The sequence below is a fragment of the Rhinoderma darwinii genome, chromosome 3, assembly GCF_050947455.1.
Source record: "Rhinoderma darwinii isolate aRhiDar2 chromosome 3, aRhiDar2.hap1, whole genome shotgun sequence".
NCBI classification, from domain to species: domain Eukaryota; kingdom Metazoa; phylum Chordata; class Amphibia; order Anura; family Rhinodermatidae; genus Rhinoderma; species Rhinoderma darwinii.
In genome coordinates this window covers 415,413,182-415,438,809 of record NC_134689.1, presented here as the reverse complement: position 1 = coordinate 415,438,809, position 25,628 = coordinate 415,413,182, and the positions used below count along the sequence as shown (strand labels likewise).

The window sequence follows — 25,628 nt, the reverse complement described above, 5'->3', positions numbered from 1 at the left end:
TGACACCAACGCAAAGTTGGGAGCACAGATTAAAAATAGCACCTTTTATAAAAATAGAGGTCCTATGCTTGGAGTTATTAAAACCATATCCACGTCCATCCCAGTTAAAGCTGCCAATAATTTGGTACCTTTGACTCCCACTGCAATTGCCAACCAGGTCATTTTAGATCCTAAACACATACCCACTAACACCAATTTCCCTTTAGGTTCCATTCCAGTACATGCATTTAAATCTACAGATCTCCAAGCTCATTTAAAACTTCTCAATCTCATACCCGATACTCCTCCCTCGTCACCTATGCAATCCCCTCTGTTCAATGATTCCATTGATTTTTCAGTTACAACACACATTCCCTCAACCTTATTAGAATTATCCCTACATGAAACACAGTCGATCAATGACAGTTCGAATCAATTATATATACCACCCACCATCCACCCCAATGAACAGTCACAATTTATGGATAACACCCTGTCCACGGTTTCTTTTTTAGGGCTTCCCCACATATTGCGGTACCTCCGGTCACTCCCATTTCCCATTCAGAGGAATTTCTTCTACCTTACCTAAAGAGCCCCAAATCTCAGGCAATAACAGCCTTTTTCCCAAAAATTCAAAAAATGTAAACAAAAAGAAAGCTAGAAATAGACATAGAGGATGTAGAGGTGGGAAAAATAGACGCACCAAACCAGTTCAAATTCCCAAAGAAACACAGACCAAAACAATAAAATTATTCAATCTTTCCAACTATATTCTTAAGGATAATGAAAATGCTCTCTTATCCAAGGGGTTGTCCTTTTGCCCCACCTCCATACCTGATGGATTTAACTTATTTATGGATTTGAATAGATTTATTAGGAAATTGACCTTATTTAGACATTTTTCGTTAATACCCAATGTGGTTCCTCTGTCAGTTCCTCCTGGCAATATGTCCTCCTCAGTTGTACCACCACCTGTCCAGGTGGAGGTACACCCCAAATCATCTTTCTATCCTCTACACCATAGAGGTCCTTATTTGGATACATTTTCCACTTTGGTTGGTAACGAATTTAAATCTTTGGAAAAGCCCAATTTAGCAACTGACAATTTCTCTTCTTGTGAAAGAAGGGCATTGAAATCTCTTAAAATAAACAATTTGATTGTGATACGTTCAGCCGACAAAGGAGGGGGTATTGTTATCCAGGACCGTTCTGAATACATCAAAGAGACATATATAATTTTATCAGATGCCTCTTTCTATGAGAAATTGTTGAATAATACTATACCATCTGATCTCGTTGAGTATAATCAATTTATTGGGTCGGCCTTCACCAAGGGTCTATTATCAAAAAAAGAAAATACGTTTTTATCAGTCCCATTTCCTAACACACCTTTTTTATACCATTTACCGAAAATCCACAAATCCATTTCTTCCCCACCTGCTCGTCCCATCATCTCTGGTATAGGTTCCCTCACGAGCAATCTGTCTCACTTCATAGACTTACACCTCCAGCCCTTTGTCCTTGAGTTACCCTCTTTACTCAAGGATTCATCACACCTCATCAGAGACCTTAATGATTTTAATTGTAGTCATAATTTTAGCAAAGTGAGTTTTCTCACAGCAGATGTATCTGCATTATATTCCAACATCCCACATACTTTGGGAATTCAAGCCATCTCCCACTATTTATCTTCAGATGTCCGCATACCAAATGAACAAATTAATTTTTTAACACAATGTATTAATTTCATTTTACAACACAACACTTTTATGTTTGATAACAAATATTACCGGCAAACCAAAGGATGCGCAATGGGTTCTAGATTTGCTCCCTCTTATGCAAACCTGTATATGGGCATGTTTGAGAAAAATCATATATTGTGTGAGCATCCATTTAGTGAAAACATACTTTTTTACAAACGTTTTATTGACGACTTGTTTTTCATTTGGAGAGGTGATGAGGCCTCTGCCTCCTCCTTCATTGAATTTTTAAACACAAATTCTTATGGTTTGAATTTTACGTATACATATTCTGAGGAACAAATAGATTTTTTGGATCTGACTATTAGTAGAAATGGTGATACATTCACAACAAAAACACACTTCAAATCAGTGGATGTTAATAGCTATCTAGACTTCACCAGTGCCCACTATCCCCCGTGGCTCCGAAATGTCCCTTTTGGACAGTTTCGGAGAATTAGAAAAAATTGCTCCAATCCAAATGATTTTAAAAATGAATGCCAGATTTTAAGGAATAGATTTAGGGAGAAGCATTTCCCGTTTAGTTTAATTGAAGGAGCACAATCTAAAGCAACTCAAATGACTCAAGAAGAGTGTATAAAAGTAGTGGAGATGAAGAAAGCTGATCAGTCTGATTATAAATATAATTTTATTACGTCTTTCAACACTGGTAATAGATCTGCAAACACTGGCATATTCTTTGCAATGATCCGGTTCTTAAGGGGTCACTTCCTCCTTTACCGAAGGTCACTTTTAGAAGATCCAAAACCCTCAAGAATTTATTAGCCCCAAATAAATTACAGAATAAAGACACTCCATACATTCCGAGACTACAACCACCTATTCTAGGCTCATTTCGTTGTGGACAACCTAGATGTATGTGTTGTCCCAATATCACGCATAAAGCAACAAATTTTATTTCTATAGTAACATCAGAATCATTTCATATTAAGAGTTTTTTAAACTGTGGCAGTGAATATGTAATTTACCTTCTACAATGTACTGGCAAGTTACAATATATAGGACGGACTACTCAAACCCTACGTAATAGGATTAACAACCATAGGTCAAATATCAGCAGAGGTTTTTCTAAACAAAGCATATCCAGACATTGCTCATATAGACATAATTGTAATTTTGATTGTATAAGCATCACTCCGATTGAACAAACACCAATAGATTCTTATGCTTGAAACAGCATGAGAACTATTGGATATATAAATTGTGTACACTGCACCCTGAAGGCTTGAATGACATTATTGAGTCCTCTCTAGATTAGGTCCAAATTCAAATTGTCCAGCTCCCCATCATACACTCAGCCATTGTATTAACGGGGTTTGGTATTGGTCACCTATTAACGTATTATCCTTTTTTTCTAAAGTTATCCAGTCTATATAGATTCACCACAATAAATTAAAATTTATATCTCAAAATCAGAATTTATATCCGATCTTAATTGATCAAATATTTCGCTGTTCTTTTACAAATAGGATAATTGTTTCACATTTTTTCCTTCAAGCACGGGAATGCTATTTTTATTTGCCGCAATATATATTTGGATTTTTGTTATAAAGTTTCTACGTATATATTTTAATTCAATTGGAAATTATAGTATCTAATCATTTCACATGTTATTCAATTCTTGATATAATTCTGCCGTCTTTGTTTTTATGGTGAGTTTAGATCGCGTTTACGATCAATTATATATATACACTTTTAAACCAATTTGTTATGAATTGATCTTTATAAGTCAATTTTTTATGAATTGACTTCCATTTTTTACCAAATATAGGTTTTATAATGGTCTATTAGATTTCGCCGGGCTTATTCAACTTTCGCAACTTTCTTGGCATCATGTATGAACAGATTGTTTCATGCATATTTGCTGTGTCAATCAGTGTATTTTTATATTTTTATATAGTACAAATTGCTTTCCAATTTAATATAGTTCCCACACACCTATTCGATATGACAGGTGTTGTTATGACAACCAAAACGCCACTACTTTTTTCCTCATAGCGTACTCTTGTATTCTGGTCCCTTATGATCGATTTAATGTTTATACCCTAAGGATTTTTATTTAGAATCATCAGATCAAATTATTATATGATTTTTTCGTTCACAATAGATTGAGCAAGCTATGACTCTTTTTCTTATAGCATATCTATTGGTTGCTATTTGCCGGTTTTTTCCTCTAACTGTTAATTAGATTTTATTGCCTTTTCTGTCAATGAATTAATAATGTTTTTAATATTATTAATTAGATCAATTTTATTAATTTTATCCCAAATTGGTATACTAATATTAGTTACACCTGGGATATATAACAATGCTTCCGTTTAATACGCCTCATGTGTGAAATACCAACCCGAAGTGGGTTTTTAGCATCTGTTCAGTGTCATTCACAGATTTTTCCACATTTTTGTTCGTTTTAAATCTATTTAACATACATGTTTTATTTATTCAATTCTTAAATATTGGATTAATTAATTCGTTTTTGCTGTCTCAGCAGGATTTCGTTCTTTTTGTAGGAGTTTCCCTTGGCTCCTCCCTGTTTCCCCCTTGTGATTGGCCCTTGGTTTAACACTGACATGTATATATATATATATATATATGATGTTTTTCTGGATGTTCATGGCCTGATGAAGACGCAAGTCCTGCGTCGAAACGCGTAGCCACCTGTAATTATTCATTTAATAAAAACCTCAACTGGTATAGCAGCGCCTTCATTGGTCCCTTTTTTTTTTTTTTCCTCATTCTCTTACCTCATCACCAGCGGTGAATTCCCATTCACCGGCTCTTGGACCTTGGCAGCAGCTACACCTTCGATCTGGCTTACACACCTTGGGTGTGTCTCCTGTGCACGCATCTCTGCAGTGTTGCTCTGTATGGAGATCGCCCCAAACCTTGCAACAGCGTTGTGCCTGGTCAGCATAACCCGTCTAGGTGAGTGCATTTCCCTAGTATCATTTCTCCCATGACCCTTGGATGATTGCACTATGTGGCGCCGTGTACTTTTTCTCTTCGTATAGTTCTACAGTGGGAGGTCGGCTGTCAATCACAGCCGCCCTTCCACAATGATTGTGTTTGCACAGTTTCTGCACGATCACCATGATGTACAATTATTTTATGTTGCGGTTACATGACAAGAACTACAACCCCATAGTTCTACTGAATCACAGTTAGATGAATTGCACAGTAAGCTTAACATTTTAAAGGTAGATCCTAAATTGTGTAAAGTAATTAACACAAAGGAGGATAGTATTCTCTTACAAAATAAATATGGAGAAGAAAGGGGCTTGGGGATAGAAGCGGCACATGAGGTTTAACATTGAAAAATGTAAGGTTATGCATTTGCGAAGGAAATATACATTACAAACTACATAAGAAAACACTGGGTAGGGGGGGGGGCGGAGCTAACCTTGCTGTGAGATGATTGCTTGATCCCGGTGCTCCTCACAGAAACACATATTTCTACGGCTGGAGGGCTGATTTTCTTCACGACGATGGTCCGCACGAGCCGTGACAAGTCGAGTGATTCCAGGGCCGGTAAAGCGCAGTCGGAGATGGAGAAGTTCCTCCACAAGAAACATGTCTCCCCGGCCGGGAAAGGCAAGATGGCGCCTGAGAAATCAGGGAGACGACTCAGACGATGAAAGTTCCTGCACGCACTCTGATGCCGGAAGTGGGTCTGCTCCTTTACCTATTACGAGAGCGTTTCTGAAGAAAGCCCTGGCTAGCGCGATGTCCCCAGTCTTAAAGGAATTGTCCTCCATTAAAGCAGACATCCAACACGTGGGGCAGAGAGTGGCAATATTGGAGCACACCCAATCCGCCATTATCCAGCAGGAGGATGCATTACAAAGTGCTGTGTCCTCGCAGTTTTCACATTTGAATCACACTTACCTGCAACTTGAGGATCAGGAGAACCGCAGCAGGCGGAAGAATATCAGGCTGAGGGGCATCCCGGAGACGGTTTCCACGGAGGAGATTTTACCCACGGTTAAGATCATTTTCACTAGCATTTTGGGCCAGGAGAAGGTTATTATTGAACAAGCCCATCGCGCTCTGCGACCCAAGCCGACCCGGGATGAACCCCCTAGAGATGTTATATGTGGCCTGCTTAATTATCTGGATACGGCAGCCATTCTTTCAGACGCGCGAAAGATCCCTGACCTATCGCTTGATGACAACAAGATTCTGGTCTTTCAAGATCTGGCGGCCAGTACCTTGGCCAAGCGACGACTGATGAAGCCCCTGACTGCTGACTGAAGCCCTGAGATTGCGTAAAATACCCATACGCTGGTTGTTCCCGTTTGGCCTGGCTTTTCTGAAGGAGGGTCGGCAGATCACCATCAGGACACCGGAGGACCTATCTAAAGCCTGGTCAAAGCTCGGTATGGAAAAGATTGACCGACAGGACTGGATGCCGATACAGCGAGATGATCTTCCGCAAGGGGTCCTCGACCCCCATACTTGGCACAAACCTCAGAAGTTTAAAGTTCCACGCAGCAACAACAGGAGAGGACTGGACCATTCTCCAGATGCTCCCTGAGTTTTTCTAGGTGCCTCATTGATTGGGAATGATCCAGTGTTTCTCCCCCATTATTTGCTGGTGATGGCGTTTTGATTGTTGCTCTGCCATTATGTCGTTTTTGCACAACACTTTGGGGTCAACCATGTGGCTCCCAAGGTGCTTGGTGGCAGTTGCTGCGGGCCGCCCATTGCGACCCAGGGCCACTGCTCCGTCTACTGTATGATATTATATCCATCCTCCTTAAAATGCTTAAGATTTGATGCACGAAGCACGAGCGAAACACGCGTTGGGTCAAGCAGAGGTCCCCCGTCCTGGTCCGGATGTCCCACTTATCTCATATCATGTAGGTGTAGGTACATTGCTCAGTGTGCTATATGTACTCAGGACTGCATTCTAGATTGCTGACTATTCACACTATGCATACGTGTCCATCTGTGCAAATGTATTATGCCTAGCACTTGCTTAAATAGTTTATATATGTGCACTTTAGCTACACTTGGGAGTTGATTGTGACCATATTTTACTATCTGGGGGTCGCTCTGCTTTTTTGTTCTGATTCCATCCCTCTTCGAGGGTTCCTGGTATTTTAATATATTTAATTGTTTGTATGTTGTCTCTGTGTCTAAATTAACTTCAATAAAGACTGTTTATATATTTTTTCAATTATTTGGTCGTGACTTGTTTCTTTTTCTGGGCTTGTTATCTAGTCACTAGGACCACTAGTATATTTTGGGGTATTATTCGGTTTTCTATATTAGACAACATGAAGAAGTTAAGGGATTAAAGGTTGGGGCTGTAGAACACAAAATTGCGGCCTTTGCCGATGACCTTCTCCTTTTTATTACCAACCCGCTGTCGGCCCTACCGTACATACTGACACTGTTCGATGAATTTGGTTTTATCTCCAATTTTAAAATAAATCTTAACAAGTCGGAAGCGCTAAACATTAATGTTTCCCCCCAAATCATTTCACAATTGCAAAGCCATACTCCTTTCAAGTGGCCTTCTAGGGCTATTCAATTCCTTGGGGTTATGATACCCGCTGACCTAGGGGAGCTTTTAAGTCTTAATTATAAAACTCTCTTCACCAAAATCCGGGCGCAGGTGTTATCCTTTAGTTTGCCATTTCTGTTGTGGTTTGGCAGGAAGAACTTACTGGCCACTTACATACTTCCGCAGATCATATATCTATTGTGTGCCTTGCCAATAGCTGTTCCAAAGAGCTATTTTCGGAACTTCAGGACCCTGTTCATCTCCTTTTTATGGAATTTCAAGAGGCCTATACTAGCATATTCTTATCTGATAAAAAAAAAGGAACAAGGGGGCATTTCATTGCCCGACTTTAAAGGATCTGCCAGGCACAGCTTCGGGGTTAACTTCCATAGGTAATCAGTCTTCACCTGAGTCTATTTCTCTGAGACTGACTCCAGCTTCCACCACTCAGGCTGGCAGGCTTAGGAGTTGGAGAGCCTATCGCAGCCTGGCCAGACTCAGCTAGCTCCCGCCCTCTGTCTATTTATACCTGCCTTTCCTGTTCCTCCTTGCTTGTGATTCTTTCCGTGTGGTTTCCTGGCCCAGCTAAAGCTCCTAACTATTTGATCCTGCTCCATACTGACCCTGGCTTTCTGACTACTCTTCTGCTCTGCGTTTGGTACCTCGTGCTCTCCTGGTTTGACTTGGCTCATTCACCACTCTGTTGCTCACTGGTTTGCCGTGGGCAACTGCCCCTTTCCCTTTGCTTTATATTCCCTTGTATGTTTGTCTCGTGCACTTACTGAGCGTAAGGACCGCCGCCCAGTTGTACCCTGTCACCCAGGGCGGGTCGTTGCAAGTAGGCAGGGACAGAGTGGCGGGTAGATTAGGGCTCACTTGTCCGTTTCCCAACCCCTATCATTACACTGACTTGGAAATGTACTTCATAGCTAATCATTTAGCTCGTTGGACGCAACTAGCGGATGGGGGCAACACCTCCTTATCTGTGGTCATGGAAATAACTGTTTTGGGGCCTGACAGGCTCAGTTTACTATGGGTACGGACTGCCCAGAATTCTAAAAGAGGAGATCTGAGCCCCATTACCAGGGGAACGATTGGGGTGTGTCACAAGGCAGAAGCCTTAAACCTCCTTTCTCCTCTTGCTCCCTTGAGCGTCTTGCCCTCCTTTTTAGGTAGACCACCTGATAGAACGGCAGACTTTTGGCGGCGCTTACACGAGTTACGAATATCGGAGCTGAGGAGACCGGAGGGGCCGCCTGATCTGTCCTCTGTTTTTAGGGAGCGGGGATGGGGTCAGCCAAATGTATTACACCTGGCAGATTACACAGCTACTAATACTACATTTAAAGCCCAGTCATCACCTCAACTAGTTGATCCGACTTGGTTAGAAAATTATATACTATTGCCGGCCACCCCGGCTAAAATCTTGTCTAAATTATATAAGGGTATTTTATTGGGGATATCTCCCCAAACGCCCCATTTTGTGAGAACATGGGAGAAGGAATTGGGATTGTCTATCACAATCAGACGTAGAGTTTATACTGAAATCCGCCCAAGGTTTTTCTAAATGTGTGTGCATGCAGGAAAACTCCTTCAAACTTGTTACGCGTTGGTATCGAACTCCAGAATTCCTTTGCTCCAGTGGCTTGTTGTCCGATAGTTCCTGTTGGAGGTGTCATGAGGGATCAGGTTCCTATCTCCACATATGGTGGTCCTGCCACAAATTGACAAGTTTTTGGAGGGGAGTTGAAAATTTAATTAATTCTATTTGTTCTACTGATATTAAGCTGACTGCTGCATTGATATTGCTTTGGATGCCTCAACCTGATTTCTCCCCATCTGCACACAGTCTCCCGACTCATATGATCTCCGCAGCTAAATTGCTGGTCCCACCCTTTGGGGACAATCTAATCCGCCGACGGTAGACCTATGGTTAGACAGGGTACATCAGATTTGTAGACTGGAGGAATTGGCAGCCTGGATAAACCATTAGAGAGATAAATACCTAAAACTAAGGCGTCCCTGGCTGGCCAGAGGTATAGGGGTACATGCTCCAACGTGAATTGGTTGTTCGCTCGACCCTTCCTCTAGATAAATTGTACCCACATTACCTGACTGTTTGTATACTGAGTCTGTTAAATCTAGGGGGGCGGCATATTTAGTATCTTCGGAGTGTAAATCCCTCCTATAACATATTTCTGAACCCACACATCTTGGTACTCTTTCAGGGGAATATAATTTAAAGTAATATTTACACCTGTTATATGCTGTACTATTGCTTATATGACGTGATGCCGGACCTTGCCTTTTCATTGTTATTCACGTGTTATGTTTCTTTGTCTCTGTCGACCCTTGTGTTCTATTGCATGTTGAGTCAGATGATCTTGGGTTTTGCCTGATTTGTGAGGATGTTTTATCCTATGCATTGCCTGTAAGGCAACACCTATAGAAGTTTAAACCCATATAAAACATATGTAATTGCATTTTGTCACAATGCTGTTCTACCTGACTATTGACATGTAGTAAGAGATATGTTCCTTTGTGTGGATTGTTACTGTACTTAATAAAAAGAGATTTTGCACAAAAAAAAGAAAACACTGAGTAAAACTGACAAGAAAAATGATAATCAATAAGATTCAATTTTAGTTGATAGAAAACTTAACTGTAGTAACCAGAGTGCTAACCATTACAAAAATATGAGTGTGAGTATTTCTACTAAGGATACAGTGAGTTCTGCACGATGACCATGATGTACAATTATTTTCTGTTGCGGTTATATGACAAGAGCTACAACCCCATAGTTCTACTGAATCACAGTTAGATGAATTGCACAGTAAGCTTAACATATTTTTAAGGTAGATCCTAAATTGTAGAAAGTAATTAACACAAAGGAGGATAGTATTCTCTTACAAAATAAATATGGAGAAGAAAGGGGCTTGAGCATAGAAGCGGCACATGAGGTTTAACATTGAAAAATGTAAGGTTATGCATTTGCGAAGGAAACATACCTTTACAAACTAAATAAAAAAACACTGGGTAAAACTGACAAGAAAAATGATAATCAATGAGATTCAATTTTAGTTGATAGAAAACTTAACTATAGTAACCAGTGTCCGGCAGCTGCTGCCAAGGCAAAGAATAAAAGTGAAATAATATTCATGTGGAAAACAAATACTGTTGATCCTGCTAATTTCCAAGGTCTCTTTATAGAGAAAACCCTTTGAGCTGAAAGTAGTGACAGCATTTTCATCACATGCAATGAAAACAGACTTTTAGTTGTTTACATGCTGTGAATTATATAGGCGGATGTACAATACGTTGGAATACTCAAACATCTTGTTAAAATATATGTATGGCAGGCAACAATCACTATCAGTACAATACATCTGTGATAAAAGATCACATACGTAAAGAAGTATAAATTGGGCTAGGTTCCACCGAGAGTTGTACTCGGATTGCTGGAATCAAAGCCCAGAGTGCTAACCATTGGTTAAAAAAGGAGGAATGGGTAAACAAAGATAAGTTAGAATTTATGGCCACAAAGAGCACTTTTATCCTATAACGCTCAACCTTTGAAAGTGCAAGACTAGTAAAAAGGATCTTTCCCATACTTGGAGTCATTATTAAGTATAATGAGTCATGGACTAAGAAAAAGTGGGAATAAAGAAAATATATATATATTTTTTCATTTTGCCACTTTAAGCTTGTGTACAAACATCTGTTGGTTGCCTCGTTAGTGCAGTAAGAAGCGTGTCAGTCTCATAATCTGAATGTCGTGAGTTCGATCCTCACACAAGGCACTGTTCAGTGAATTTTTGTCTTCCTCCATTCTCGCAGGCAATCGGGTTTTTCTGCCGAAACGTTTTCAATAAACGAGGAAAGTGTTGTTGATTTCCTTGTCATTTTTGAGTGAGTAGAAGAAATGGGAATGAGTTGAGCTTTAAATCCAAAATAGGTTCTTGCCTAAAAAAACCCAATATGAAAGCAAAGTCCAAATCAGATTGGGTGAAATAGTCTGATGGTTTCTTATTTAATGGCGAAAGTAGTTCATTAAAAAAAGGAAAATGAGCCAAACTGACAGGATAAAGGGGTTGTTGACTTGGAGTGAGAAGAGAGCAATGGGAATTACTTGAATTTTAAAGCTCAAATAGGATCTGGCGAAAAAAGGAGGAATGGGTAAACAAAGAAAAGTTAGACATTTTGGCCACAAAGAGCACTTTTATCCTATAACGCTCGACCTTTGAAAGTGCAAGACTAGTACAAAGGTTCTTTCCCATACTGGGAGTCGTTATTAAGTATAATGAGTCATGGACTAAAAAAAAGTGGGAATAAAGAAAATATATATATATTTTTTCATTTTGCCGCTTTGAGCTTGTCTACAAACATCTGGTGGTTGCCTCGTTAGCGCAGTAGGAAGCGTGTCAGTCTCATAATCTGAAGGTTATGAGTTCGATCCTCATACGAGGCACTGTTCAGTGAGTTTTTGTCTTCCTCCATTCATGCAGGAAATCGGGTTTTTCTGCCGAAACGTTTTTAATATATGAGGAAAGTGTTGTTGATTTCCTTGTCATTTTTGAGTGAGTAGAAGAGATGGGAATAATTTGAGCTTTAAATCCAAAATAGGATCTTGCCTAAAAAGAAACAATATGAAAGCAAAGTCCCAATCAGATTGGGTGAAATAGTCTGATGGTTTCTTATTTATTGGCGAAACTAGTTCATTAAAAAAAGGAAAATGAGCCAAACTGACAGGATAAAGGGGTTGTTAACTTGGAGTGAGAAGGGAACAATAGGAATTACTTGAGTTTTCAAGCTCAAATAGGATCTGGTGAAAAGAGGAGGAATGGGTAAACAAAGATAAGTTAGAATTTATGGCCACAAAGAGCTCTTTTATCCTATAACGCTCAACCTTTGAAAGTGCAAGACTAGTAAAAAGGATTTTTCCCATACTTGGAGTCATTATTAAGTATAATGAGTCATGGACTAAGAAAAAGTGGGAATAAAGAAAATATATATATTTTTTTTCATTTTGCCGCTTTAAGCTTGTGTACAAGCATCTGTTGGTTGCCTCGTTAGTACAGTAAGAAGCGTGTCAGTCTCATAATCTGAATGTCGTGAGTTCGATCCTCACACGAGGAACTGTTCAGTGAATTTTTGTCTTCCTCCATTCTCGCAGGCAATCGGGTTTTTCTGCCGAAACGTTTTCAATAAACGAGGAAAGTGTTGTTGATTTCCTTGTCATTTTTGAGTGAGTAGAAGAAATGGGAATGAGTTGAGCTTTAAATCCAAAATAGGATCTTGCCTAAAAAGAAACAATATGAAATCAAAGTCCCAATCAGATTGGGTGAAATAGTCTGATGGTTTCTTATTTAATGGCGAAACTAGTTCATTAAAAAAAGGAAAATGAGCCAAACTGACAGGATAAAGGGGTTGTTGACTTGGAGTGAGAAGGGAACAATAGGAATTACTTGAGTTTTCAAGCTCAAGTAGGATCTGGTGAAAAGAGGAGGAATGGGTAAACAAAGATAAGTTAGAATTTATGGCCACAAAGAGCACTTTTATCCTATAACGCTAAACCTTTGAAAGTGCAAGACTAGTATACGGTTATTTCCCATACCGGGAGTTAAACCCAGGCCACCTGGGTGAAAACCAGGAATCCTAACCGCTAGACCATATGGGAACAGTTATTAAGGATAATGAGTCATGGACTAAGAAAAAGTGGGAATAAAGAAAATATATATATATTTTTTCATTTTGCCTCTTTGAGCTTGTCTACAAACATCTGATGGTTGCCTCGTTAGTGCAGTAGGAAGCGTGTCAGTCTCATAATCTGAAGGTCGTGAATTTGATCCTTACACAATGCACTGTTCAGTGAGTTTTTGTCTTCCTCCATACATGCAGGCAATCAGGTTTTTCTGCCGAAACGTTTTTAATAAACGAGGAAAGTGTTGTTGATTTCCTTGTCATTTTTGAGTGAGTAGAAGAGATGGGAATGATTTGAGCTTTAAATCCAAAATAGGATCTTGCCTAAAAAGAAACAATATGAAAGCAAAGTCATAATCAGATTGGGTGAAATAGTCTGATGGTTTCTTTATTTATTGACGAAACTAGTTCATTAAAAAAAGGAAAATGAGCCAAACTGACAGGATAAAGGGGTTGTTGACTTGGAGTGAGAAGGGAACAATAGGAATTACTTGAGTTTTCAAGCTCAAATAGGATCTGGTGAAAAGAGGAGGAATGGGTAAACAAAGATAAGTTAGAATTTATGGCCACAAAGAGAACTTTTATCCTATAACGCTCAACCTTTGAAAGAGCAAGACTAGTAAAAGGGTCTTTCCCATACCGGGAGTCGAACCCGGGCAAGCTGGGTGAAAACCAGGAATCCTAACCGCTAGACCATATGGGAGCTGTTACTAAGAATAATGAGTCATGGACTAAGAAAAAGTGGGAATAAAGAAAATATATATATATTTTTTCATTTTACCGCTTTGAGCTTGTCTACAAACATCTGGTGGTTGCCTCGTTAGCGCAGTAGGAAGTTTGTCAGTCTCATAATCTGAAGGTCGTGAGTTAGATCCTCACACAATGCACTGTTCAGTTAGTTTTTGTCTTCCTCCATACATGCAGGCAATCGGGTTTTTCTGCCGAAACGTTTTTAATAAACGAGGAAACTGTTGTTGATTTCCTTGTCATTTTTGAGTGAGTAGAAGAGATGGGAATGATTTGAGCTTTAAATCCAAAATAGGATCTTGCCTAAAAAGAAACAATATGAAAGCAAAGTCATAATCAGATTGGGTGAAATAGTCTGATGGTTTCTTTATTTATTGACGAAACTAGTTCATTAAAAAAAGGATAATGAGCCAAACTGACAGGATAAAGGGGTTGTTGACTTGGAGTGAGAAGGGAACAATAGGAATTACTTGAGTTTTCAAGCTCAAATAGGATCTGGTGAAAAGAGGAGGATTGGGTAAACAAAGATAAGTTCGAATTTATGGCCACAAAGAGCACTTTTATCCTATAACGCTCAACCTTTGAAAGTGCAAGACTAGTAAAAGGTTCTTTCCCATACTGGGAGCCGAAACCGGGCCACCTGGGTAAAAACCAGGAATCCTAACCGCTAGACCATATGGGAGCAGTTATTAAGTATAATGTGTCATGGACTAAGAAAAAGTGGGAATAAAGAAAATATATATATATTTTTTCATTTTGCCGCTTTGAGCTTGTCTACAAACGTCTGGTGGTTGCCTTTTTGGTGCAGTAGGAAACGTGTCAGTCTCATAATCTGAAGGTCGTGAGTTCGGTCCTCACACAAGGCACTGTTCAGTGAGTTTTTGTCTTCCTCCATTCTTACAGGCAATCGGGTTTTACTGCCGAAACGTTTTTAATAAACGAGGAAAGTGTTGTTGATTTCCTTGTAATTTTTGAGTGAGTAGAAGAGATGGGAATGATTTGAGCTTTAAATCCAAAATAGGATCTTGCCTAAAAAGAAACAATATTAAAGCAAAGTCCCAATCAGATTGGGTGAAATAGTCTGATGGTTTCTTATTTATTGGCGAAACTAGTTCATTAAAAAAAGGAAAATTAGCCAAACTGACAGGATAAAGGGGTTGTTGACTTGGAGTGAGAAGGGAACAATAGGAATTATTTGAGTTTTCAAGCTCAAATAGGATCTGGTGAAAAGAGGAGGAATGGGTAAACAAAGATAAGTTAGAATTTATGCCACAAAGAGCACTTTTATCCTATAACGCTCAACCTTTGAAAATGCAAGACTAGTAAAAGGTTTTTTCCCATACCAGGAGTCGAACCCGGGCCACCTGGGTGAAAACCAGGAATCCTAACCGCTAGACCATATGGGAGCAGTTATTAAGTAAAATGAGTCATGGACTATGAAAAAGTGGGAATAAAGAAAATATATATATATTTTTTTCATTTTGCCGCTTTGAGCTTGTCTACAAACATCTGGTGGTTGCCTCGTTAGCGCAGTAGGAAGCGTGTCAGTCTCATAATCTGAAGGTCGTGAGTTCGGTCCTCACACGAGGCACTGTTCAGTGAGTTTTTGTCTTCCTCCATTCATGCAGGAAATCGGGTTTTTCTTCCGAAACGTTTTTAATATATGAGGAAAGTGTTGTTGATTTCCTTGTCATTTTTGAGTGAGTAGAAGAGATGGGAATGATTTGAGCTTTAAATCCAAAATAGGATCTTGCCTAAAAAGAAACAATATTAAAGCAAAGTCCCAATCAGATTGGGTGAAATAGTCTGATGGTTTCTTATTTATTGGCGGAACTAGTTCATTAAAAAAAGGAAAATTAGCCAAACTGACAGGATAAAGGGGTTGTTGACTTGGAGTGAGAAGGGAACAATAGGAATTATTTGAGTTTTCAAGCTCAAATAGGATCTGGTGAAAAGAGGAGGAATGGGTAAACAAAGATAAATTAGAATTTATGGCCACAAAGAGCACTTTTATCCTATAACGCTCAACCTTTGAAAGTGCAAGACTAGTAAAAGGTTTTTTCCCATACCAGGAGTCGAACCCGGGCCACCTGGGTGAAAACCAGGAATCCTAACCGCTAGACCATATGGGAGCAGTTATTAAGTAAAATGAGTCATGGACTATGAAAAAGTGGGAATAAAGAAAATATATATATTTTTTTTTCATTTTGCCGCTTTGAGCTTGTTTACAAACATCTGGTGGTTGCCTCGTTAACGCAGTAGGAAGCGTGTCAGTCTAATAATCTGAAGGTCGTGAGTTCGATCCACACACGAGGCACTGTTCAGTGAGTTTTTGTCTTCCTCCATTCATGCAGGAAATCGGGTTTTTCTGCCGAAACGTTTTTAATATATGAGGAAAGTGTTGTTGATTTCCTTGTCATTTTTGAGTGAGTAGAAGAGATGGGAATGATTTGAGCTTTAAATCCAAAATAGGATCTTGCCTAAAAAGAAACAATATTAAAGCAAAGTCCCAATCAGATTGGGTGAAATAGTCTGATGGTTTCTTATTTATTGGCGAAACTAGTTCATTAAAAAAAGGAAAATGAGCCAAACTGACAGGATAAAGGGGTTGTTGACTTGGAGTGAGAAGGGAACAATAGGAATTACTTGAGTTTTCAAGCTCAAATAGGATCTGGTGAAAAGAGGAGGATTGGGTAAACAAAGATAAGTTAGAATTTATGGCCACAAAGAGCACTTTTATCCTATAACGCTCAACCTTTGAAAGTGCAAGACTAGTAAAAGGTTTTTTCCCATACCGGGAGTCGAACCCGGGCCACCTGGGTGAAAACCAAGAATCCTAACCGCTAGACCATATGGGAGCAGTTATTAAGTATAATGAGTCATGGACTAAGAAAAAGTGGGAATAAAGAAAATGTATATATATTTTTTCATTTTGCCGCTTTGAGCTTGTCTACAAACATCTGGTGGTTGCCTCGTTAGCGCAGTAGGAAGCGTGTCAGTCTCATAATCTGAAGGTTGTGAGTTCGATCCTCACACGAGGCACTATTCAGTGAGTTTTTGTCTTCCTCCATTCATGCAGGAAATCGGGTTTTTCTGCCGAAACGTTTTTAATATATGAGGAAAGTGTTGTTGATTTCCTTGTCATTTTTGAGTGAGTAGAAGAGATGGGAATGATTTGAGCTTTAAATCCAAAATAGGATCTTGCCTAAAAAGAAACAATATTAAAGCAAAGTCCCAATCAGATTGGGTGAAATAGTCTGATGGTTTCTTATTTATTGGCGGAACTAGTTCATTAAAAAAAGGAAAATTAGCCAAACTGACAGGATAAAGGGGTTGTTGACTTGGAGTGAGAAGGGAACAATAGGAATTATTTGAGTTTTCAAGCTCAAATAGGATCTGGTGAAAAGAGGAGGAATGGGTAAACAAAGATAAGTTAGAATTTATGGCCACAAAGAGCACTTTTATCCTATAACGCTCAACCTTTGAAAGTGCAAGACTAGTAAAAGGTTTTTTCCCATACCGGGAGTCGAACCCGGGCCACCTGGGTGAAAACCAGGAATCCTAACCGCTAGACCATATGGGAGCAGTTATTAAGTATAATGAGTCATGGACTAAGAAAAAGTGGGAATAAAGAAAATGTATATATATTTTTTCATTTTGCCGCTTTGAGCTTGTCTACAAACATCTGGTGGTTGCCTCGTTAGCGCAGTAGGAAGCGTGTCAGTCTCATAATCTGAAGGTTGTGAGTTCGATCCTCACACGAGGCACTGTTCAGTGAGTTTTTGTCTTCCTCCATTCATGCAGGAAATCGGGTTTTTCTTCCGAAACGTTTTTAATATATGAGGAAAGTGTTGTTGATTTCCTTGTCATTTTTGAGTGAGTAGAAGAGATGGGAATGATTTGAGCTTTAAATCCAAAATAGGATCTTGCCTAAAAAGAAACAATATTAAAGCAAAGTCCCAATCAGATTGGGTGAAATAGTCTGATGGTTTCTTATTTATTGGCGGAACTAGTTCATTAAAAAAAGGAAAATTAGCCAAACTGACAGGATAAAGGGGTTGTTGACTTGGAGTGAGAAGGGAACAATAGGAATTATTTGAGTTTTCAAGCTCAAATAGGATCTGGTGAAAAGAGGAGGAATGGGTAAACAAAGATAAATTAGAATTTATGGCCACAAAGAGCACTTTTATCCTATAACGCTCAACCTTTGAAAGTGCAAGACTAGTAAAAGGTTTTTTCCCATACCAGGAGTCGAACCCGGGCCACCTGGGTGAAAACCAGGAATCCTAACCGCTAGACCATATGGGAGCAGTTATTAAGTAAAATGAGTCATGGACTATGAAAAAGTGGGAATAAAGAAAATATATATATTTTTTTTTCATTTTGCCGCTTTGAGCTTGTTTACAAACATCTGGTGGTTGCCTCGTTAACGCAGTAGGAAGCGTGTCAGTCTAATAATCTGAAGGTCGTGAGTTCGATCCACACACGAGGCACTGTTCAGTGAGTTTTTGTCTTCCTCCATTCATGCAGGAAATCGGGTTTTTCTGCCGAAACGTTTTTAATATATGAGGAAAGTGTTGTTGATTTCCTTGTCATTTTTGAGTGAGTAGAAGAGATGGGAATGATTTGAGCTTTAAATCCAAAATAGGATCTTGCCTAAAAAGAAACAATATTAAAGCAAAGTCCCAATCAGATTGGGTGAAATAGTCTGATGGTTTCTTATTTATTGGCGAAACTAGTTCATTAAAAAAAGGAAAATGAGCCAAACTGACAGGATAAAGGGGTTGTTGACTTGGAGTGAGAAGGGAACAATAGGAATTACTTGAGTTTTCAAGCTCAAATAGGATCTGGTGAAAAGAGGAGGATTGGGTAAACAAAGATAAGTTAGAATTTATGGCCACAAAGAGCACTTTTATCCTATAACGCTCAACCTTTGAAAGTGCAAGACTAGTAAAAGGTTTTTTCCCATACCGGGAGTCGAACCCGGGCCACCTGGGTGAAAACCAAGAATCCTAACCGCTAGACCATATGGGAGCAGTTATTAAGTATAATGAGTCATGGACTAAGAAAAAGTGGGAATAAAGAAAATGTATATATATTTTTTCATTTTGCCGCTTTGAGCTTGTCTACAAACATCTGGTGGTTGCCTCGTTAGCGCAGTAGGAAGCGTGTCAGTCTCATAATCTGAAGGTTGTGAGTTCGATCCTCACACGAGGCACTATTCAGTGAGTTTTTGTCTTCCTCCATTCATGCAGGAAATCGGGTTTTTCTGCCGAAACGTTTTTAATATATGAGGAAAGTGTTGTTGATTTCCTTGTCATTTTTGAGTGAGTAGAAGAGATGGGAATGATTTGAGCTTTAAATCCAAAATAGGATCTTGCCTAAAAAGAAACAATATTAAAGCAAAGTCCCAATCAGATTGGGTGAAATAGTCTGATGGTTTCTTATTTATTGGCGGAACTAGTTCATTAAAAAAAGGAAAATTAGCCAAACTGACAGGATAAAGGGGTTGTTGACTTGGAGTGAGAAGGGAACAATAGGAATTATTTGAGTTTTCAAGCTCAAATAGGATCTGGTGAAAAGAGGAGGAATGGGTAAACAAAGATAAGTTAGAATTTATGGCCACAAAGAGCACTTTTATCCTATAACGCTCAACCTTTGAAAGTGCAAGACTAGTAAAAGGTTTTTTCCCATACCGGGAGTCGAACCCAGGCCACCTGGGTGAAAAACAGGAATCCTAACCGCTAGACCATATGGGAGCAGTTATTAAGTATAATGAGTCATGGACTAAGAAAAAGTGGGAATAAAGAAAATGTATATATATTTTTTCATTTTGCCGCTTTGAGCTTGTCTACAAACATCTGGTGGTTGCCTCGTTAGCGCAGTAGGAAGCGTGTCAGTCTCATAATCTGAAGGTCGTGAGTTCGATCCGCACACGAGGCACTGTTCAGTGAGTTTTTGTCTTCCTCCATTCATGCAGGAAATCGGGTTTTTCTGCCGAAACGTTTTTAATATATGAGGAAAGTGTTGTTGATTTCCTTGTCATTTTTGAGTGAGTAGAAGAGATGGGAATGATTTGAGCTTTAAATCCAAAATAGGATCTTGCCTAAAAAGAAACAATATTAAAGCAAAGTCCCAATCAGATTGGGTGAAATAGTCTGATGGTTTCTTATTTATTGGCGAAACTAGTTCATTAAAAAAAGGAAAATTAGCCAAACTGACAGGATAAAGGGGTTGTTGACTTGGAGTGAGAAGGGAACAATAGGAATTATTTGAGTTTTCAAGCTCAAATAGGATCTGGTGAAAAGAGGAGGAATGGGTAAACAAAGATAAGTTAGAATTTATGGCCACATCCTATGAAAGTGCAAGACTAGTAAAAGGTTTTTTCCCATACCGGGAGTCGAACCCAGGGCACCTGGGTGAAAACCAGGAATCCTAACCGCTAGACCATATGGGAGCAGTTATTAAGTATAATGAGTCATGGACTAAGAAAAAGTGGGAATAAAGAAAATGTATATATATTTTTTCATTTTGCCGCTTTGAGCTTGTCTACAAACATCTGGTGGTTGCCTCGTTAGCGCAGTAGGAAGCGTGTCAGTCTCATAATCTGAAGGTTGTGAGTTCGATCCTCACACGAGGCACTGTTCAGTGAGTTTTTGTCTTCCTCCATTCATGCAGGAAATCGGGTTTTTCTGCCGAAACGTTTTTAATATATGAGGAAAGTGTTGTTGATTTCCTTGTCATTTTTGAGTGAGTAGAAGAGATGGGAATGATTTGAGCTTTAAATCCAAAATAGGATCTTGCCTAAAAAGAAACAATATTAAAGCAAAGTCCCAATCAGATTGGGTGAAATAGTCTGATGGTTTCTTATTTATTGGCGGAACTAGTTCATTAAAAAAAGGAAAATTAGCCAAACTGACAGGATAAAGGGGTTGTTGACTTGGAGTGAGAAGGGAACAATAGGAATTATTTGAGTTTTCAAGCTCAAATAGGATCTGGTGAAAAGAGGAGGAATGGGTAAACAAAGATAAGTTAGAATTTATGGCCACAAAGAGCACTTTTATCCTATAACGCTCAACCTTTGAAAGTGCAAGACTAGTAAAAGGTTTTTTCCCATACCGGGAGTCGAACCCAGGCCACCTGGGTGAAAACCAGGAATCCTAACCGCTAGACCATATGGGAGCAGTTATTAAGTATAATGAGTCATGGACTAAGAAAAAGTGGGAATAAAGAAAATGTATATATATTTTTTCATTTTTCCGCTTTGAGCTTGTCTACAAACATCTGGTGGTTGCCTCGTTAGCGCAGTAGGAAGCGTGTCAGTCTCATAATCTGAAGGTTGTGAGTTCGATCCTCACACGAGGCACTGTTCAGTGAGTTTTTGTCTTCCTCCATTCATGCAGGAAATCGGGTTTTTCTGCCGAAACGTTTTTAATATATGAGGAAAGTGTTGTTGATTTCCTTGTCATTTTTGAGTGAGTAGAAGAGATGGGAATGATTTGAGCTTTAAATCCAAAATAGGATCTTGCCTAAAAAGAAACAATATTAAAGCAAAGTCCCAATCAGATTGGGTGAAATAGTCTGATGGTTTCTTATTTATTGGCGAAACTAGTTCATTAAAAAAAGGAAAATTAGCCAAACTGACAGGATAAAGGGGTTGTTGACTTGGAGTGAGAAGGGAACAATAGGAATTATTTGAGTTTTCAAGCTCAAATAGGATCTGGTGAAAAGAGGAGGAATGGGTAAACAAAGATAAGTTAGAATTTATGGCCACAAAGAGCACTTTTATCCTATAACGCTCAACCTTTGAAAGTGCAAGACTAGTAAAAGGTTTTTTCCCATACCGGGAGTCGAACCTGGGCCACCTGGGTGAAAACCAGGAATCCTAACCGCTAGACCATATGGGAGCAGTTATTAAGTATAATGAGTCATGGACTAAGAAAAAGTGGGAATAAAGAAAATGTATATATATTTTTTCATTTTGCCGCTTTGAGCTTGTCTACAAACATCTGGTGGTTGCCTCGTTAGCGCAGTAGGAAGCGTGTCAGTCTCATAATCTGAAGGTTGTGAGTTCGATCCTCACACGAGGCACTGTTCAGTGAGTTTTTGTCTTCCTCCATTCATGCAGGAAATCGGGTTTTTCTGCCGAAACGTTTTTAATATATGAGGAAAGTGTTGTTGATTTCCTTGTCATTTTTGAGTGAGTAGAAGAGATGGGAATGATTTGAGCTTTAAATCCAAAATAGGATCTTGCCTAAAAAGAAACAATATTAAAGCAAAGTCCCAATCAGATTGGGTGAAATAGTCTGATGGTTTCTTATTTATTGGCGGAACTAGTTCATTAAAAAAAGGAAAATTAGCCAAACTGACAGGATAAAGGGGTTGTTGACTTGGAGTGAGAAGGGAACAATAGGAATTATTTGAGTTTTCAAGCTCAAATAGGATCTGGTGAAAAGAGGAGGAATGGGTAAACAAAGATAAGTTAGAATTTATGGCCACAAAGAGCACTTTTATCCTATAACGCTCAACCTTTGAAAGTGCAAGACTAGTAAAAGGTTTTTTCCCATACCGGGTGTCGAACCCGGGCCACCTGGGTGAAAACCAGGAATCCTAACCGCTAGACCATATGGGAGCAGTTATTAAGTATAATGAGTCATGGACTAAGAAAAAGTGGGAATAAAGAAAATGTATATATATTTTTTCATTTTGCCGCTTTGAGCTTGTCTACAAACATCTGGTGGTTGCCTCGTTAGCGCAGTAGGAAGCGTGTCAGTCTCATAATCTGAAGGTCGTGAGTTCGATCCTCACACGAGGCACTGTTCAGTGAGTTTTTGTCTTCCTCCATTCATGCAGGAAATCAGGTTTTTCTGCCGAAACGTTTTTAATATATGAGGAAAGTGTTGTTGATTTCCTTGTCATTTTTGAGTGAGTAGAAGAGATGGGAATGATTTGAGCTTTAAATCCAAAATAGGATCTTGCCTAAAAAGAAACAATATTAAAGCAAAGTCCCAATCAGATTGGGTGAAATAGTCTGATGGTTTCTTATTTATTGGCGGAACTAGTTCATTAAAAAAAGGAAAATTAGCCAAACTGACAGGATAAAGGGGTTGTTGACTTGGAGTGAGAAGGGAAAAATAGGAATTATTTGAGTTTTCAAGCTCAAATAGGATCTGGTGAAAAGAGGAGGAATGGGTAAACAAAGATAAGTTAGAATTTATGGCCACAAAGAGCACTTTTATCCTACAACGCTCAACCTTTGAAAGTGCAAGACTAGTAAAAGGTTTTTTCCCATACCGGGAGTCGAACCCGGGCCACCTGGGTGAAAACCAGGAATCCTAACCGCTAGACCATATGGGAGCAGTTATTAAGTATAATGAGTCATGGACTAAGAAAAAGTGGGAATAAAGAAAATGTATATATATTTTTTCATTTTGCCGCTTTGAGCTTGTCTACAAACATCTGGTGGCTGCCTCGTTAGCGCAGTAGGAAGCGTGTCAGTCTCATAATCTGAAGGTCGTGAGTTCAATCCTCACACGAGGCACTGTTCAGTGAGTTTTTGTCTTCCTCCATTCATGCAGGAAATCAGGTTTTTCTGCCGAAACGTTTTTAATATATGAGGAAAGTGTTGTTGATTTCCTTGTCATTTTTGAGTGAGTAGAAGAGATGGGAATGATTTGAGCTTTAAATCCAAAATAGGATCTTGCCTAAAAAGAAACAATATTAAAGCAAAGTCCCAATCAGATTGGGTGAAATAGTCTGATGGTTTCTTATTTATTGGCGGAACTAGTTCATTAAAAAAAGGAAAATTAGCCAAACTGACAGGATAAAGGGGTTGTTGACTTGGAGTGAGAAGGGAAAAATAGGAATTATTTGAGTTTTCAAGCTCAAATAGGATCTGGTGAAAAGAGGAGGAATGGGTAAACAAAGATAAGTTAGAATTTATGGCCACAAAGAGCACTTTTATCCTATAACGCTCAACCTTTGAAAGTGCAAGACTAGTAAAAGGATTTTCCCCATACCGGGAGTCGAACCCGGGCCACCTGGGTGAAAACCAGGAATTCTAACCGCTAGACCATATGGGAGCAGTTATTAAGTATAATGAGTCATGGACTAAGAAAAAGTGCGAATAAAGAAAATGTATATATATTTTTTCATTTTGCCGCTTTGAGCTTGTCTACAAACATCTGGTGGTTGCCTCGTTAGCGCAGTAGGAAGCGTGTCAGTCTCATAATCTGAAGGTCGTGAGTTCGATCCTCACACGAGGCACTGTTCAGTGAGTTTTTGTCTTCCTCCATTCATGCAGGAAATCGGGTTTTTCTGCCGAAACGTTTTTAATATATGAGGAAAGTGTTGTTGATTTCCTTGTCATTTTTGAGTGAGTAGAAGAGATGGGAATGATTTGAGCTTTAAATCCAAAATAGGATCTTGCCTAAAAAGAAACAATATTAAAGCAAAGTCCCAATCAGATTGGGTGAAATAGTCTGATGGTTTCTTATTTATTGGCGGAACTAGTTCATTAAAAAAAGGAAAATTAGCCAAACTGACAGGATAAAGGGGTTGTTGACTTGGAGTGAGAAGGGAAAAATAGGAATTATTTGAGTTTTCAAGCTCAAATAGGATCTGGTGAAAAGAGGAGGAATGGGTAAACAAAGATAAGTTAGAATTTATGGCCACAAAGAGCACTTTTATCCTATAACGCTCAACCTTTGAAAGTGCAAGACTAGTAAAAGGTTTTTTCCCATACCGGGAGTCGAACCCGGGCCACCTGGGTGAAAACCAGGAATCCTAACCGCTAGACCATATGGGAGCAGTTATTAAGTATAATGAGTCATGGACTAAGAAAAAGTGGGAATAAAGAAAATGTATATATATTTTTTCATTTTGCCGCTTTGAGCTTGTCTACAAACATCTGGTGGTTGCCTCGTTAGCGCAGTAGGAAGCGTGTCAGTCTCATAATCTGAAGGTCGTGAGTTCAATCCTCACACGAGGCACTGTTCAGTGAGTTTTTGTCTTCCTCCATTCATGCAGGAAATCGGGTTTTTCTGCCGAAACGTTTTTAATATATGAGGAAAGTGTTGTTGATTTCCTTGTCATTTTTGAGTGAGTAGAAGAGATGGGAATGATTTGAGCTTTAAATCCAAAATAGGATCTTGCCTAAAAAGAAACAATATTAAAGCAAAGTCCCAATCAGATTGGGTGAAATAGTCTGATGGTTTCTTATTTATTGGCGGAACTAGTTCATTAAAAAAAGGAAAATTAGCCAAACTGACAGGATAAAGGGGTTGTTGACTTGGAGTGAGAAGGGAAAAATAGGAATTATTTGAGTTTTCAAGCTCAAATAGGATCTGGTGAAAAGAGGAGGAATGGGTAAACAAAGATAAGTTAGAATTTATGGCCACAAAGAGCACTTTTATCCTATAACGCTCAACCTTTGAAAGTGCAAGACTAGTAAAAGGATTTTCCCCATACCGGGAGTCGAACCCGGGCCACCTGGGTGAAAACCAGGAATTCTAACCGCTAGACCATATGGGAGCAGTTATTAAGTATAATGAGTCATGGACTAAGAAAAAGTGCGAATAAAGAAAATGTATATATATTTTTTCATTTTGCCGCTTTGAGCTTGTCTACAAACATCTGGTGGTTGCCTCGTTAGCGCAGTAGGAAGCGTGTCAGTCTCATAATCTGAAGGTCGTGAGTTCGATCCTCACACGAGGCACTGTTCAGTGAGTTTTTGTCTTCCTCCATTCATGCAGGAAATCGGGTTTTTCTGCCGAAACGTTTTTAATATATGAGGAAAGTGTTGTTGATTTCCTTGTCATTTTTGAGTGAGTAGAAGAGTTGGGAATGATTTGAGCTTTAAATCCAAAATAGGATCTTGCCTAAAAAGAAACAATATTAAAGCAAAGTCCCAATCAGATTGGGTGAAATAGTCT

General features: G+C 39.1%; 23 non-coding genes across 23 annotated transcripts; 11 read left to right on the top strand and 12 right to left on the bottom strand.

The window, feature by feature from the left end:
• Nucleotides 1-15,029: 15,029 nt before the first annotated feature.
• TRNAE-UUC (transfer RNA glutamic acid (anticodon UUC)) lies at nucleotides 15,030-15,101 on the bottom strand. The gene has a single exon. It is a non-coding gene; the product is annotated as a tRNA-Glu (tRNA).
• Nucleotides 15,102-15,755: 654 nt separating this feature from the next.
• TRNAE-UUC (transfer RNA glutamic acid (anticodon UUC)) lies at nucleotides 15,756-15,827 on the bottom strand. The gene has a single exon. It is a non-coding gene; the product is annotated as a tRNA-Glu (tRNA).
• A 654-nt stretch (nucleotides 15,828-16,481) lies between these two features.
• On the bottom strand, nucleotides 16,482-16,553 carry TRNAE-UUC (transfer RNA glutamic acid (anticodon UUC)). Its single transcript has one exon. It is a non-coding gene; the product is annotated as a tRNA-Glu (tRNA).
• A 111-nt stretch (nucleotides 16,554-16,664) lies between these two features.
• Nucleotides 16,665-16,737, top strand: TRNAM-CAU (transfer RNA methionine (anticodon CAU)). The gene has a single exon. It is a non-coding gene; the product is annotated as a tRNA-Met (tRNA).
• A 469-nt stretch (nucleotides 16,738-17,206) lies between these two features.
• TRNAE-UUC (transfer RNA glutamic acid (anticodon UUC)) lies at nucleotides 17,207-17,278 on the bottom strand. Its single transcript has one exon. It is a non-coding gene; the product is annotated as a tRNA-Glu (tRNA).
• Nucleotides 17,279-17,389: 111 nt separating this feature from the next.
• TRNAM-CAU (transfer RNA methionine (anticodon CAU)) lies at nucleotides 17,390-17,462 on the top strand. The gene has a single exon. It is a non-coding gene; the product is annotated as a tRNA-Met (tRNA).
• Nucleotides 17,463-17,931: 469 nt separating this feature from the next.
• Nucleotides 17,932-18,003, bottom strand: TRNAE-UUC (transfer RNA glutamic acid (anticodon UUC)). Its single transcript has one exon. It is a non-coding gene; the product is annotated as a tRNA-Glu (tRNA).
• Nucleotides 18,004-18,657: 654 nt separating this feature from the next.
• On the bottom strand, nucleotides 18,658-18,729 carry TRNAE-UUC (transfer RNA glutamic acid (anticodon UUC)). The gene has a single exon. It is a non-coding gene; the product is annotated as a tRNA-Glu (tRNA).
• A 111-nt stretch (nucleotides 18,730-18,840) lies between these two features.
• TRNAM-CAU (transfer RNA methionine (anticodon CAU)) lies at nucleotides 18,841-18,913 on the top strand. The gene has a single exon. It is a non-coding gene; the product is annotated as a tRNA-Met (tRNA).
• Nucleotides 18,914-20,080: 1,167 nt separating this feature from the next.
• On the bottom strand, nucleotides 20,081-20,152 carry TRNAE-UUC (transfer RNA glutamic acid (anticodon UUC)). The gene has a single exon. It is a non-coding gene; the product is annotated as a tRNA-Glu (tRNA).
• A 111-nt stretch (nucleotides 20,153-20,263) lies between these two features.
• On the top strand, nucleotides 20,264-20,336 carry TRNAM-CAU (transfer RNA methionine (anticodon CAU)). Its single transcript has one exon. It is a non-coding gene; the product is annotated as a tRNA-Met (tRNA).
• A 469-nt stretch (nucleotides 20,337-20,805) lies between these two features.
• Nucleotides 20,806-20,877, bottom strand: TRNAE-UUC (transfer RNA glutamic acid (anticodon UUC)). The gene has a single exon. It is a non-coding gene; the product is annotated as a tRNA-Glu (tRNA).
• A 111-nt stretch (nucleotides 20,878-20,988) lies between these two features.
• Nucleotides 20,989-21,061, top strand: TRNAM-CAU (transfer RNA methionine (anticodon CAU)). The gene has a single exon. It is a non-coding gene; the product is annotated as a tRNA-Met (tRNA).
• Nucleotides 21,062-21,530: 469 nt separating this feature from the next.
• Nucleotides 21,531-21,602, bottom strand: TRNAE-UUC (transfer RNA glutamic acid (anticodon UUC)). Its single transcript has one exon. It is a non-coding gene; the product is annotated as a tRNA-Glu (tRNA).
• Nucleotides 21,603-21,713: 111 nt separating this feature from the next.
• On the top strand, nucleotides 21,714-21,786 carry TRNAM-CAU (transfer RNA methionine (anticodon CAU)). The gene has a single exon. It is a non-coding gene; the product is annotated as a tRNA-Met (tRNA).
• Nucleotides 21,787-22,255: 469 nt separating this feature from the next.
• Nucleotides 22,256-22,327, bottom strand: TRNAE-UUC (transfer RNA glutamic acid (anticodon UUC)). The gene has a single exon. It is a non-coding gene; the product is annotated as a tRNA-Glu (tRNA).
• A 111-nt stretch (nucleotides 22,328-22,438) lies between these two features.
• Nucleotides 22,439-22,511, top strand: TRNAM-CAU (transfer RNA methionine (anticodon CAU)). Its single transcript has one exon. It is a non-coding gene; the product is annotated as a tRNA-Met (tRNA).
• A 469-nt stretch (nucleotides 22,512-22,980) lies between these two features.
• On the bottom strand, nucleotides 22,981-23,052 carry TRNAE-UUC (transfer RNA glutamic acid (anticodon UUC)). Its single transcript has one exon. It is a non-coding gene; the product is annotated as a tRNA-Glu (tRNA).
• Nucleotides 23,053-23,163: 111 nt separating this feature from the next.
• Nucleotides 23,164-23,236, top strand: TRNAM-CAU (transfer RNA methionine (anticodon CAU)). The gene has a single exon. It is a non-coding gene; the product is annotated as a tRNA-Met (tRNA).
• Nucleotides 23,237-23,888: 652 nt separating this feature from the next.
• Nucleotides 23,889-23,961, top strand: TRNAM-CAU (transfer RNA methionine (anticodon CAU)). Its single transcript has one exon. It is a non-coding gene; the product is annotated as a tRNA-Met (tRNA).
• Nucleotides 23,962-24,430: 469 nt separating this feature from the next.
• On the bottom strand, nucleotides 24,431-24,502 carry TRNAE-UUC (transfer RNA glutamic acid (anticodon UUC)). Its single transcript has one exon. It is a non-coding gene; the product is annotated as a tRNA-Glu (tRNA).
• Nucleotides 24,503-24,613: 111 nt separating this feature from the next.
• On the top strand, nucleotides 24,614-24,686 carry TRNAM-CAU (transfer RNA methionine (anticodon CAU)). Its single transcript has one exon. It is a non-coding gene; the product is annotated as a tRNA-Met (tRNA).
• Nucleotides 24,687-25,338: 652 nt separating this feature from the next.
• On the top strand, nucleotides 25,339-25,411 carry TRNAM-CAU (transfer RNA methionine (anticodon CAU)). Its single transcript has one exon. It is a non-coding gene; the product is annotated as a tRNA-Met (tRNA).
• Nucleotides 25,412-25,628: the final 217 nt, after the last annotated feature.